The sequence below is a fragment of the Adiantum capillus-veneris genome, chromosome 1 (genome assembly GCF_014529385.1).
Source record: "Adiantum capillus-veneris isolate H3 chromosome 1, ASM1452938v2, whole genome shotgun sequence".
Classification (NCBI taxonomy): domain Eukaryota; kingdom Viridiplantae; phylum Streptophyta; class Polypodiopsida; order Polypodiales; family Pteridaceae; genus Adiantum; species Adiantum capillus-veneris.
In genome coordinates, this window is record NC_140931.1 from 155,393,566 (window position 1) to 155,408,396 (window position 14,831).

General features: G+C 43.0%; 1 protein-coding gene across 2 annotated transcripts in view; it reads left to right on the top strand.

Annotated features, from left to right (window-relative positions):
• The window catches only part of LOC147465850 (uncharacterized), a 62,724-nt gene that overhangs the window by 27,533 nt on the left and 20,360 nt on the right, over positions 1-14,831 (top strand). The window contains exons 2-3 of one of the 2 annotated variants that reach the window (XR_015189510.1): positions 3,092-3,425; positions 3,531-4,268. The exons of the other annotated variant lie outside the window; for it this stretch is intronic. The gene's annotated coding sequence lies outside the window, so the exon portion shown is untranslated. Of the gene's footprint in view, positions 1-3,091; positions 3,426-3,530; positions 4,269-14,831 lie in introns of those variants that run through there. 2 annotated transcript variants of the gene reach the window in all.

Genomic DNA, 14,831 nt, shown 5'->3' on the forward strand with positions numbered 1-14,831 from the left:
TTACGACGAATCTCTTCGGTGAGCACCACATCTGTGACATGATTGAACTCTAAGTTGCCATTCGAAGCGGAATTGCTAATGGCTGTGAAAAAGATATCCCATGAATTGGGTAGAGAGCATAGCAAGAATATAGACTTGAGTTCGTCGTCAAACTCCTTAAAGCCATGTCAGCTAACTAAACAAGGAGTTGAACTCATTTAAGTGACCAAAAATTGTGCTATCTTCTTTCATGTTGAGCTTCATAAGCTTTTTCATGAGAAAAACTTTGTTGGATGAACTTTTGCTCTCCCATGTTGAACATAAGCTATCCCAAAGTTCCTTGTTGTTGTTTTCCCTATGATAGTGAAGAACACTGACTCGGCTAGATGTAGACGTATTGTAGCCATGGCTTTCGCATCCAAAAGCTCCCACTGAGCTTGTGTATAGTCATCATTCTCTGCGCGCTCTTTCAACGATTCTGAGAGGCCTTTGTTTATCAGAACATATTTCATATGCTCTTTCCACATGGTGAAGTTGCCATCGAACTTGCAAATGAAATACTCCTCCTTTTTTGAAGAAGAAGCCATCACTGACAAGAGGGTTTAAGAGGTGCCAAATGATGGCGAGAAGCTGCAGAAATTTGGGCAGAGTAACCTTTGAATCGGGAGTAAAATCCCAACCAAAATAGACTCAAAAGTGCCAACAATGAAAGTCACGACTTGCAGAAAGGAAATCCGATAGAGTCTCCTTTGTATGAGGAGTCAAAAATCTACTCATAATACACATAAATGTGCCAACTGCACTAATTGGGCATTTACTACACAACCACTGCTGTGTGACTGCCAACTCGGTGTCAAAAGCATAAATGCTCGTCCAGATACATATCCTATGGCGAGGGTACCGTAAAGGGGAACACCAACTACCTGTATCACCGAAGGTGTCTCAACATTCAAGCACACCCCAGCTCAAAGAAAACCTCACGCTATCGACCCTCCAAAGGATAATGCACCACACGTAGTACAGTGGACAATGTCCGCAACTCAACATACATGAGTAAAACCATGTTCAAACAGGCACCAAGAACTACTGCATGCAGTAAAAGTGATCCCTGCGGGGATATCTGCTCTCAAAAGAGCTCAATAGCAAGGTGTTCTCACAGAAAAATGCATCCATCAACGCACCTGTCCGTAGAGAATCTGCTGTTAAAATGACTGCCAAATCTCTTGTGAAAGCGATATGTCTGGTAATCTGGTGAATCTATGTGTGAATAGGCTGAAAACCCCCCTGTAACCTGTAACCTGCGTGTCGGTGTCGCTATGTGCCGATTTCTGCCGCCGGACAGAAATGAGCTAGTCGAATAGCCGCCAAAGGTGTCGTAGACAAAAATCATGCCATATAGTGCGATCCGTGCGCTCGGTGCCGATGCCGGGTGTCACTCTATGGTAGAGGTACCTCACCCGTGCGTGTGGCAAGTACAACTGTCGATCACAAGAAAAATCATTCGTTTTGAAACCGGTGTCATGCTGTCAGATGTCAAAAAATCCATCGTAGTGAGTAAGTAATGCCGATCTGGTGCCAAAACATGAGAGTGGGTGTCGAAACAACTCTAATTGCCGATGTCATGTCGTCTCCTGCCGGTCGGCGGACGGGAGTGGCTAGCCGAGTAGCCGCAGACACCTATGCTCAAAGATTGAACTCGGGCCGATGCCGGCTAACATCGGGCTTACTCACCCGCACTTGCACGTGTCGGTGTGTGTGCTTGTGAATGTACGCCAAAAGAGATCTCTCTCTACCTCTCAAGCTCGCTCTCCGTCAAATGCTGATGATGAGTTTCCAAAGCTTTATTATCACCAAAATCAGCTCTCTTTACTGTTGCTACCTTTCATCCGCACTCACTCATTGCCTTGCAAAGAGGAACTCCAAACTCGGGAAGTCAGGGCGGAGAGTCGAGGCTTTAGCATACAAAGTTAGAAAGTCGAGGGAGGGGGGGGGGGGGTGTGAACCCACCCTTGCACACAAAGAGAAATCTGTAAGGCAAAGTTAAATTTTTTTAAACTTATTTTGCTTCTCTGTCGAAGTTTGTAGAGAGTTATTGAGGCGCGCGTGCGTGTGTGTGTCGATCTCTTTCGGCTTGATGAGCTCGCTGCCTTGCGGCACTATGTATGTGTGTGTGTGTGTGTGTGTGTGTGTGTGTGTGTGTGAGAGCAACACCACCACAAGGTCGCGCTCTCTCTCACACAATTCTACTGCTCGATCTATTGACCAACACTGCCCGCTCTGCTCGGTATTGTGTTTGTGTGCGTGCTCGATTTTCGGTTGCCTGATGTAGTGCAAGCATTAGAAAGGGAACCGTGGTCTAAGGGGGCCTCTTTATTTGCCATGGGATTAAAAAGGAGATTATGGAAGGGGCAAATGGGTGGATGTCATGTGGACTGTAATGGTGGGTATGATAGGTCCTAAAAGTAAGTGGTCAAACTTGTACTCTTTTATAAAATACAAACATAAAATCTCTTATAAATTCAAAAAAATGAACTTTTCTCTAAATAGTTGAGTAAAAACCAATACTTCCTTTCTCTAGTGGCTGTAATTTTCTCCCTCCCTCTCTCCTAAAAAGGGGTCCCTCCAAAAACGTGCTGATCATTCTCTTCCTCTCTCTCTATTGTACCATCTCTCACTTCTCTTCACTTCACCTTGCAAGAGTCGCTTCTCTTTCCTTCCTTTCAGTTTTCCCTCCCAAAAGCTTTGTAGCAGAAGTTTGAACCTCCTTTCCCTCCTCAAGCTTACTGCATTCTTCTCAAGCTGAAGTTCTCCATTTCTCCATGAGCCTCACTAAAGACCTCTATCTAAAGTTGAAGATTTGCAGCATATCCTTTTGCTAGATCATCCCTCTTTCTTTCCTCAGTAGGTTTCCTGCTCCTTCTCCATTGTGATCTCTAGAGAGGATCTACTTTCCTCTCAAGATTTGCAACATTATCTTCCTTATTAAGCCAACAAGCAGGTGGAGCAGTACAATTGTAAGTGGCATCCTTCATCTGATGTACCATCAAGAATCTTCCTCTATACAACTGAGAACATGGATGTGCAATCTCTAATCATAAGTGTTTGTCTACAGGTTGTGCCACTATTCTCCATGGCATCATCGGATACTCGACGACCTAGGAGTGTCATTGACTCCATTTCATGCAGCAATGTACAAGACGACAGTGGATGTTCGGTGACGACGGAGTTCAAACGATTGATGTGGGTGACAATGCAGCCTTGCTCAAGAGGTGCACACAAGGTCTCAAGGAGACACATGGCTTCTCGAGCAAACCATTGGAAGGGAAGGATCATGGAGTTTAAGAAAACCCATGACGGCAAGCGTCTTGCAATGGTGCAACATGTGTAAGTTGCTTCACAACTGAAGCTAGAGACAACAATGGCTCCATCGAGGTTTCCTGCAAACTGTAATTTCACTCCTCTGTCAAGTTTTTCGATTGTATATTTTGTATTTCTGCTGTATATATTGCTTTGATGTCTACAAGGCTTTCATTGCTTGTTCATGTTTGCAGATGTATTCCCATCCAATTTTGTAAAGGGGGAGCCAATAGAGTCCTTCACAAGAACTTTTGAGGCCATCCACGTTGACCTTGGCAAGCTGCTCTATGCTGGTTGTCCATCCGTGAAGCTTGCCTCACGGGACATTTTTTTTAATAACCATACTTATGTAACGCCTAGGCAAACTGGGTATGGTAATCTTTCTCCGGTTCATCCATAAACTTTGCAAAGTAGGGAATGGCCTAGGCCTGATAGTGCCTTGATCACAGCAACCAAAAGGAGAATCGAGGCGGATGTGCATTCAACAATGAAGTGCATCTATGGTTCCCATAAAGCTTCCCTAACTTGGTTTATGTCCCTTCATGTGTTCGTGTTTATCTTTCGACTGTAGAGTGTTCACAGGACACCAACAATGTGGACTTGCAAAGGGGGAAGTGCGATCAATAGTTTCCTTGCAGTTGGATGGGAGACTAAGGTGGTCAACCACTAGGGAGATACAATCAAGTGCTCTGTAGTTGCTGAGAATGTGGTGTGCAGATACCATATTGTGAAGCAAAGCTTTTCAATTGCCTTTCCATACAAAATATGGAAGTTGACGAAGGGAGAATGGGAGGCACTAGACTCTGATGTTGCTCCTAGAGAATCAATTGATCTGCAAATATGCCTCCACGATAACGCAGTGCACGACCTCTCGGTGAATAATGAGTGGAATCTAATTCACCTTCACGAGTATCTTAATCTTAGATATACCTTGCTCAATCAATATGTTTTTGTAATCAATGAAAGGTTGTCCGTTCCAGAAAAGAGAAGAGCTTTTTGTGTGAAAACATTGGGTTTTCGCGATGTATTAATGTAAAAGCTTGTAACTGAAATGATTTTGCTCCTGTTAATACATATGGCGTTTTGAATCTCTGTTTCATTTTTAATTTTTTCCAAGATTAAGTTTGAAATATGCAAGTTTTTTAGTTTCGAGCGTGAAGACTTTTAATGTTGGTGTCTTTCAATGCTTGTCGCGTGATTTTGTTTATAATTATAGTTTTAAGTTAATTTGACGTTAATTTTAAGTGCTTTAAAAAAAAATGACATTGAGTATAAAATTCACTTTGTAGGTTTTAAAATTCATTTCTCACATTCATAAAACACAAGCTTTCAGCTCTGTTCCCATCTTCTTCGCGAACAGACCCATGGCAACATCTTCTGATGCACTTCTCACACAATTACAGAAGATAGGACTTGCAGATCATGCACATGAACTAGTCAGTGTGTTTGAGGGGACGATCGACATGCATGCCACTGCTAACCTTCATGTAGAGGGATTCCAGAGCTTTTTTGACTACATGATGGAGCACATGGAAGAATACGCAATAGTCTTCAAGGGATCCAACATAGCGTGGTTGCCAGTGGATTTTCTCAAACAGCTCTATGCGACCGACAAAAACTTTTGTAATCGCTTGTTGAGGTTTATAAAAGGGCTTAGTGAGCGGGACTACAAGACAGAGGATGAGGATGCCCTCATAGACTTTGGCATGGGGTGCATAGGCACCCAATTCATCTCTTGGGACATGGTTCTGGTATTGCTTGTGCTTGAGGGCATGGAGAAGGGAAAATCAAAGGAAAAGGCCGACCAAAAACCTCCTGTAACCATTGTGGAGGAATCAAATGAATTTATTGAAGAGGTTGATGAGCAGGCTAAAGCATCTATGTCACTTGTCCTCCTGCAAGATCCCAGCTCCACTAGGGAGGAAGATGGGATGATAGAGGGAGATGAGGTGCTAGAGGAATCTCTTGACCTCCAAATTCTGACTTTGCATGCAGTGGTGGTGGATGGTTGTCACCTCCTGTTCTTTGATGACATTGCAAAGACACTAGGACTCAGAGAAGATGAGTCGCTCTCAGTGCTCGCTATCTATGCGGACATGAAAGATCCTCGTGGAAAGCAAGAGAAGGTCAACTTTTAAATTGACTTTGAAGACCAAGGTCTCCCACCGAGCCTCTCATTCCTCCCTAGTGAAAAAAAACAGAATTTGGTACAAACCGTGGCAAATACACTTATGGAAATCAAATCATGTGCCTCATTTTATGAAAGCATCTGAGAAAGCGTTTTTCTTCCACACAAACTGCTGATCATTATGGGTGCAGAAGATCGCTCTAGCATCGACCTTACAAGGAAAACTCTTGAAGAGATAGATGAGGAAACTAAGGTAGCCACTTTTTAACTTTATCGATAGTAAATTGTATTCTATAGCAAGTGTTGAAGTTGTTTAAAATGTTTTGCAGATTGCATACCGTGTTAAGAAGTTTGCAATGCGTACTGGAGGTTCACACAACAATCCTATGGGTAGAGATAGCTCCGTGTGGCACTACCTTGGCCATATGGGGCCATCCGTTCTTTGAGTTGCACACACAAAGTTCTCCAAGCATGGTTCTGCAGAGCTGCTCAAGTGCAAGGCATTACGTGCCATCCTTGCTGAAGATTCCCTTACCCTTAATGCTCACAAGTGTATCTTGGTGGATTGAGAGGCTGCATTACATGCCTTTACAGGAAAGCACCTTGGGTCAGTCCTCTCCCATTGTGCCTTAAGCCTAGGTCAAGGGGTGACAAACCCAGAGGATATTGTCAATACTTTTGGTGTCAAGTCGGCCATTCGTCCTATACCAAAATATGTAATTTACAAGAAAACCAACTAGCCATGATGTAATATCCAGAGCAATATACAATAATTTTTTCTTTTGCATTTTGTTTGTCACTTCATGTACTTTTTTTTTTCTATTGCACATATTGGCCAATAAATCTTTTTCTTCAACGCGTTCATACCTCCTCGACCATCCAAGCACTCGTCTGACGTGGGACGCCTACCGGTGAATATTTTGTGAAACAGAGCTGTTTTGGACGCACAGGGCTTTTTTTTGGCCCGTTCTACATCGCTGGTCATCGCCGTGGCTTTTGGTCGTCCCACGGACTCCATACGCACCCAAAACAGCTCCGTTTCATAAAATATTCATCGGTAGACGTCGCACCTCAGACGGGTGCTTAGATGGTAGAGGAGGTGAAATCTAACTACTTGATTAATTCAAATACTTCAACAATAGAAAGTAGACAATTAACTATTAGAGTTACATCGAATGAGAGAAAATAGAATCGTTTATATTATATCGAAAGGTTACAAATCTCATAAATAGAGGTTAGATGGGGAAACTAATTCTTATGGAGGCACCCTTCATTCCTCAGATTGAGGCACCCTTCATTCCTCAGATTGGGGAAACTAATTCTTATGGAGGCACCCTTCATTCCTCAGATTGAGCGCTAAAGCTAGATCTATATTTTTTAGTGTAGCTCGCTTTGCATGCACCATACAAGATACACCATCTTGGAACAACTGCACAAGAATGTCCTCGACGGCATCTTGTAAAGCCAAAAGAGCCGCACGCTGGATACGTGTAACTGAATCTAAATATTCGTCCATAATTTCTGTTACCACCTGAGAAAAAGCTGCCTTTGGTATTATTGGCTCCGTGCTCTTTTGATATTTGCGGATCTCACATAGAGCAAATGTTCGAGGCTTGCATTGCCTTTTCTTCTGCGCTATTGGCGGTGGTGGAGGAGCCACTTGTTTGGCCCATTGAGGAGGATCATTTTTGTACTTTTTCCTCCTTTCTTCTTGGGCTTGTTGCTCTTCAGGTGTGAGCTTGTCCTTTTTCTTTTTCGCACATTGTTTTGCTCTTCGAGGAATTTTTGAAGGTCTGGAGCTCCCAGCCTTTGCTTGTTGGGCGGCCTGAACCCTATCCTATTTTGCTCTCTTCTCGGCCTCTGCTCGTGCTTGTAAATTAGCCAAGTGGGCTCTCTCAGCCTTGGTTCTCTGCCATTCTTCCTGCTCTCTCTGTATTATTTTTTCTTCATGCAATTTTTGTGCTTTTCTATCTGCTACCTCTTTCTTCTCTAACTCTCTCATTCTCTTCCTCCTCTTGGCATCTCGTGCTATTGAAATAGGATCACCGGGTATTACTTTGATCACCCTTTGTTTGACTCACGGAGACAATGTTCGTGGCATAGTTGCGGTTGCTTGAGCTTGAAGTGTTGCCGTTGCTTGAGCTTGAAGTGTTGCCGTGGCTTGATCTTTAATTGCTACAATTGCATGAGCTCTAGGTATTGTCTCCTATGTTGGTATGTTAAGACCTGTAAATGGTTCGAGCTTCGGCAGAGGTGTGCGATTCGCATGATGTAGTGGCTGGAGATCACCAAAAATCAATTGCATGGTGTTTTGATCCTCTGTAGTTGAAGGTTGGGGGAGTGGTTGGGTGTGTGGAGCTGGTTCTTGTGGTTGAGGCTGTGGATTTGAAGCGGTGGATTCTGTACGAGGTGCTGGTTGCGGATTTTGTGCGCGTATGTCGCACGTGTCAATGCAAGGAACTTGCCGATACACCTTGTGCGAGTCACAAATGGCTCCAAGCACACAACAAGCCTCAACTAGTAAGCTCAAAGATGGTGATGGTGTGTCACTCACCGCTCTACGCTTGCCATCGTGGAGGATTCCTCACCGCGAAGAAGAAGGAGACGCCGCTACGCTGCGCTTAACCGCTTCACCGTCGCCGTGCCGTCGTCGCAATGCTCGATCGCACACACACTCTCTCTCTGACGCATACTCACACACACAAGGAGATGAAGAAGAAGAAGATGGAGATGGAGCAAGAGCACTCTTCAATTGCACAAATGAGAGAATGAGTGAATTTTAGGTTTAGTTGACTTTTATATGAGCTCGCCCCATTCACACTTGGGCGCCCATGCTTAGCCAACTAATCCCTTGAATGTTCCAGTTAGAGTGCGCCTCTCATCGGTGATCACTCTTATCCTTTTCCTATTGGACCGACAAGCCCGATACCTGACTCTACCAAGTAAATAATACAACGTCCGTCGTAGGTGATAGGGTGTCCGTGAGCCATGAGGGTTAACATGTTCCCCTTCCTGATGTAGATTCCATCCTCGAAAGCTATTGAGTTGAAGCTCGTTCATCGAGGTGGAAGAGCCTTTGAGACGTGTGTCCTTAGCCTTCTTCAGTCAGTGCAAAATCAAACAACATTGGCACAGTAATTGCATTCTCATAAGCAATTAAAAAGCATATGCAGTTTCTCGGGGGGTTCACTATGTGTAAAACTACCATATCACGTGCGTTCAAGACATGTTTGTAAAACCCCTTCTCTGTGAATTTTGTTAAGAATATGATGTACCCTTTTCTTTTAAAATCTGTAAGGTTTTTTCAAATTTGAAAAAATAATTCCCTTCTGTATATATATTTCTATAAGTTTCAAGAACTTTAAATACCCTTCTGTTGAACTCACGTGATAGGTTACATTTTTATTAGGTGACCTCCCCGGGTGCAGTTTTAGGCAGACAAATTGATTGGTAACAGAATTTTAAACCATTTGTCAACAATAAACATTAAATTGCAATATAATCTAATGCATAAACAGTTGGGAAGGTAAAAAATTAAACAAGTTCAGGGTCGCTAATTCAATGGTCGAAAGGCACTAAAGATCGACTATTAATACCATGGGTAAGCTTCTTAATTTTCTATGGTCAATTAAGTTGTTTAATCGCGAGAGCCAAGTATTTCATGTTCGAGAGCTGACTAGAGGCTATACCTAGAAAACCTTGTAGTTAAGCTACGATAAAAGGAATTTCTCATGAAATCATCACCTGACTGATTACCTTTTCTTTGACTCCCCAAAGTCTTTTCACAATTATTCAATTTTGATGTGTGTGAAGGAAAAGTGCCCACACTGGGAACCTCTAGGGCTCTAGTACCATAGTCGATACATGTGAGTGGAGTACCAAATCAAGCTGAGATTTCTCTTCCAGCTTAAGATTTTGCATTGTGGCACTTTGATTTTTTTGTTTGTTCGTTTTCAGCATTTTAATTTTGTAACTTTGGGGGGTCATATAACAATGTTACCCTCCTCACGCTCATCACACTAGTAAACTCCCTTTATAATACTTAAGCTAAAGGTCAATAGGGACTAAGCCCACTAGAAAGCCCTAGTACATTTCACACCATGCTGCCTAAATCGGATTAAGAAAGTAAGTAACCATTGATTATTAGGAAGGCATTCCCCATGGTATTAAGAGAAGATCTCTAACACCTAGCTTGGTCAAACTGGCTTAGTTAGACTGCTTGATTTTTAAACCTAGACAAGTGATTATGACAAAAAATTACATTGAATTTAATGTTTGGTACTAAACAAAGGCACTAAATATTATGCTACTAATCACAATCAAAGCAGACAAACATAGATGCAAAAAAGATAAGGGGCAATGCTAATGTACAAGAAACACCTTTTTGTGTTGATGGTCGCGCTTGATTTGAAGTGTGAACGAGAAAAAGATTCTATGAAGGTCCAAATCCTAACAACAGTAACACGTTCCTGTACACACTAGGACACACAAAGAATACCTCTAGGAGGCACATCAGTGGGAAGAAAGAACTTTGCTAATCACTCAACTCTAAAACAGAAACACTCCTATCGTACTAATCCTACCTACCCTCCATCACTCGAGTGATGAGGATCAAAGGTGTTTTATGACATAGGTTTCTGTTTCAGTGTACCGGATGTGAATGTGTAGATCTGGGTCAATGTTTTGACTTTTATTGTACATACTCGTTTGCTAATTGCTCTTGCTCTTTATTATTTTTGTTTTTTGTGAGTATAAGGCTTTATATATACATTCCTTAAGATTGGGAGATTGAGAGGTCAGGGAGGAAGGTTGAGAGGGAAGCAAGTGAATGATGTATGTCAGCAAACACTCCCCCCTTCCTTGGGTAGATCATACCGTTTGAAATGTGTTCGTCACCTTTTGAAACCAATTGTTCCAGTTGGTAATAGGTGATGATTTTTGCCAGTAGTTTTCTATTACCTTAGGTGCCTCGTCGAGTTGTAAGGGTGGTAAGGTACTCTCCCAGGATCGAACTTGAAGTGGTTCATGAGGTTATTCTTGAACACTGGGAGGTGTGGATTCCTTTGTAGCTTTATGGAGGTCCACTATTGTAGGTGGAGGCTGTGGAGAAGCTTTTACCTCTATGGATGCATTACATGAGGAGCTAGAAGCTTCATGGGACTCCCCCCTTCCTGAGCTAGGTGGAACAAATCGTTCTTTTTTCGGTACCCAAACTAGCTCTGGAGCGGGTGTGTAGCATTTTGTGATTTTTTTATTTCCACGATCGTCAATTCGTTTTGGAGCTACATAATTGGGCTCACATGGGTCAGGTGATAGGTAAGAACACAATCTATGTTTTTGCACCCAGATTTGATCATTTCCTTAATAGTAGCTTTGGGCTTCTAATAGTCGTTTAGAAATCCATCACAACATTTTCTTACTTTTCTTGGAGCGAGTGGTACGTTTCTTACCACGATCTTGTCTTTTAGCAATGGCTATGGTCGCTAAAGAAGCTTTAGGGATCCATTTGTATGTTTTCTTTGTTATATGAGGATGAGTCTTGTCAGAAGCCATATGCATTGCTTGTAGCATATTTAAGGGTACGGGCATTTCATCCTCCTCAGGTGTTACCCAGGTCGTCCCCTTGTTTCCGCAAGTGTCTATGGTTGCTGCTAGGTGGACCCAATCCACATTGTCTGACTCAGTCATCCCAGGTAGTACATCCATATAAGGAGAATCTTTCCCAACATCAGTGTCCGCTTTACACGTGTAACAATACTGCAATGGGGCCGAGTGAAATGTGGTGTCAGATCTATGATCAATTATAAACCTGTTTCCTAGGGGATGTGCTCGACCAGTAACAAGATCCACTCGAATGACAGAATCTTGGAACTGCAAGTAAACATGGTTTTTAGACCAGTCATGCACCATTTTTGCTTCCCTCATGAAAGGACGTCCTAAGATCATCTCCGATGCCATAGTGTGCTTGGAGAAATCCATAACAATGAAGGTAATCCTTATTTCCAAAGACCTTGATCTTGAGATCTTCTAGCATCCCAATAGGTTTAACAATAGACCCATTGGCAATCTTCACTACAATGGTTGTGGTCGCAAGGTGAGGTCTTCCCATAGTTTCCCATCAATTTTTAGTCACAATGCTAACCCTAGCACCACCATCAAGGATTCCCTTCACAGTTAATCCCTTAGGTGATTGGTATGGTCGCATTGGATTCATCACCATCAAAGTATTGTCCCAACTTGTTAACAGGTATTTCTATAACAAGGTTCTCATCTAGGTTGGGTTGTGGATCTATGTGTTTCTTCTCTATTGGCATCTCCCCAGTTCCATCCATCTGTGAAAATTGTGGTAGCCCAAACTTCAGTCCCTCAATATGGAGAATATGGGATCTCCATTTCTTCGATAGGATCAAGTAGTCCCTCTGTAAACATTCTTTCCATCAAGAAGTGAGTACGCCCACTTTCCTATGACTTTAAGTCACTTTCTTCTTGGATGACACTAGGTATGTCTAAGGGTCTATGGACTTGGTGAGGTTGTTGTTGCGTAGGGAACACGGTGTCTGTAATCTGGATCTGCCTAGGTGGTGGTTCTAGATCCCTTTGGATATCTTCTACAAAACTCCTTAATTGCTTAACTCGCTCAATCTCCTCTGTAGGGTTTGGGTAAGTTCTTATCCTCTTCTTGGATCCTGGCCATTGTGGCTCATGAAGATCTTCCTTGTTGGTTTCTATCTTAGTGGTTGTTTTGGTCTCCATGGTTTCACCTGAATCAGAATCCTCTTTAGCATCGTTCATATATACGGGGTCGTCACCAGTCCCTATGTTGGTCTTTGAACTGGGGTCTGACTTCGCTGCTTTTTGCGATCTCTTTCTTCGTGTTTTCTTATTTTTTTGAGATTGGGCAATTGATGCCGTGTCTCTTTCCTCAATAATATAGTTTTGTTTTTGGAGCATCGATCGTGTGAGTACGTTTAGTGGTACCACATGTGTACTTTGTGATGGCTCCTTGGTAACTTCAATCAAGTTTAATGGCGTGATCCTCGGTGCATTTGGATTATTTGGACATTGGGCAATCAAATGATCTATGCCACATCGATTACACATGAGTATTGACATTGTAGATGTGCTCGCTTGACTGGTTTGCATTAGTGTGGCGTTTTTTTGTAGCTTAATAGGAAACTCGGCTACACGATGTGGACCTCCACACTCATAGCATTGAAGAGGTGGCCTCTCAGCAGTGTAATTGATATTTTGGCCTCTTGCCGCAAGAGCAGCTACTTGATATATAGGTTTGACTTGTCCGCAATAGTCCTCCATGTAGTATTGTGGACTTTCTTCAAGCACATCCATCCCATAGGCAATATTAGGGTCTATATCTTTCTCATAGCCTTCCAAACAAGTAATAGATGACTCACAACCCACTTGATTCAAAGAAGTGATTCTCGGATGTGGTGGTTGCGGTCCTAGCGCTGGAGGTGGTAAAGGTGTTTTTGGAACAACATTTTGGGCCCTAGGGACCATGTGTTGTGCTGTTTGTTCAAGAGGTGGGGCCGGCATCAATGCAGGCACTCGAGGTGTGTTTGTCCATGCTAAGGTTGGTCTATTGGCCATTGCGCACTTGAATACTATGCAATCCTTAGCTTGATGACCATACCTCCCACAGGCATTGCAGTTCCCATTGAATTTTTCTCTAAAAGTAGAGCATTCACTGGTACTATGCGGTCCATAGCATACTGAGCACCATTGTTGCTCCCGCTCCCTTCTTGGATACATTTGATTGTTTTGCAGAGCACGATTGTCTCTAAGACTTTATTGAATAGCCTTGGTGAGATCTGCTAAAGTCATCTCAGATATCTTTGGCTCCTTCGCAAAATAGGCTTTAGGGTCATTGGATGATACCCTGATGCTCGTGAGCTAATAGATTGAGACTCAACAGACACTCTTTCTCATTGAATCATTAAATTATCCTCCAATTGGATCGCATTGGTGGTGAATACTTCCCAAGTGGTGATACCTCTAATGACTAGGCCATTGTAGATATCCTCATGTCGTAACCCCCTATTGAATCTATCAAGCAATTGATTATTGTTGAAGCGCTTATTTGGATTACAACGAGAATTCAAATGCTTCAAGCGACGGATAAGGTCTCTCACCAACTCTCCTTTCTCTCGTTGGGCTTTCTGGAGCTGAGAGGCTACACCCCAAAGCACTCCCTCTCGTATGTATTCCTTCAAGAACAATATCCTAAGAGTAGAGTAAATCGTTTTTTCTTCCACCCTTAGGGTTCTATACCAATCCCCTGCCTTCCCACTTAGGGTTAGGCTTAAAGCATTACTCCTATGTAGGTCATTGTGTTCTCCTAGAGAATCGCATATTTGATCAAACACTTCGATATGATTTCTTACATCCCCGTCTCCACTAATTTTTTGTGTGAGCTTGGCTATTTGTATTGCCTTACTTCTAGGCTCTCTATCACGCGTGTTACGCATATTCTCAGCAATAGATCGACCAATAGCTTGAGAAAATGTTGCCAAGTCACCTAAGTGAGCAGGCACCGTGGGTGAAGGCGCTCCAGAGACTACATGTGGAGTAGGTATTGGCCTTGGGCTTGGCGCATAGGAAGCCCTTGGGTTCCACGTTGGGTACGATGTTGTGCCATGTGGTGGCTCAAAGTTCATATGTGTGGCCCTAGGCATAGCAGACGTCGGATGTGACATGCTAATGCTAGCCAGTATAGTCCCATGGAAATAAGAACTTGGGTATTGTGGTTGTGGAGCATAGGTAGTTGAAACAATGGGAGGAGTAGAGACTACATGAGTACGAGGACCCATGGGTGTATACGATTGATACACACTTGTAGGTACTGTTGAGCAGGCATTGAGCTACCATGTATCGGTGCTTTACTAACAAATGAGGTCCATGGCATGTTTCTTGGCATGCCCATCATTGGGGTAGGCATGGTAGCCGTGGTGTCATCAAGGGAAAGATGAGCTAGAATTGGAAAGGTGAAGCTATCACTTGTGGGCTCAGATTGCACTGAGACCCCTAGAGAAATAACATATGGGGGAGCCATTGGACTTATTGAGGGAGTCTCCATTTGCCATAAGGTCGGTTGTTTAGCCTTCCCTGTATCCAAGAATCTCATGAGACCCGTTGAAGGCATGTTGATCCCCTTGTTCTGTCTCTCTAACTCAATGACCCTATGGATGACCTCACAAACTCTTTGTTGTTGATCCTCCACACTAGTAGCACCCATTGTGGATTGTAGGACATCTAACCAACCCACGTGATAGGTGTGACCTGTGTATAGGTCGGTCAGAGTTTTCGTTTGTAGTTCGTACTCCTAGTTCTCATTTACGAACGCTCCATC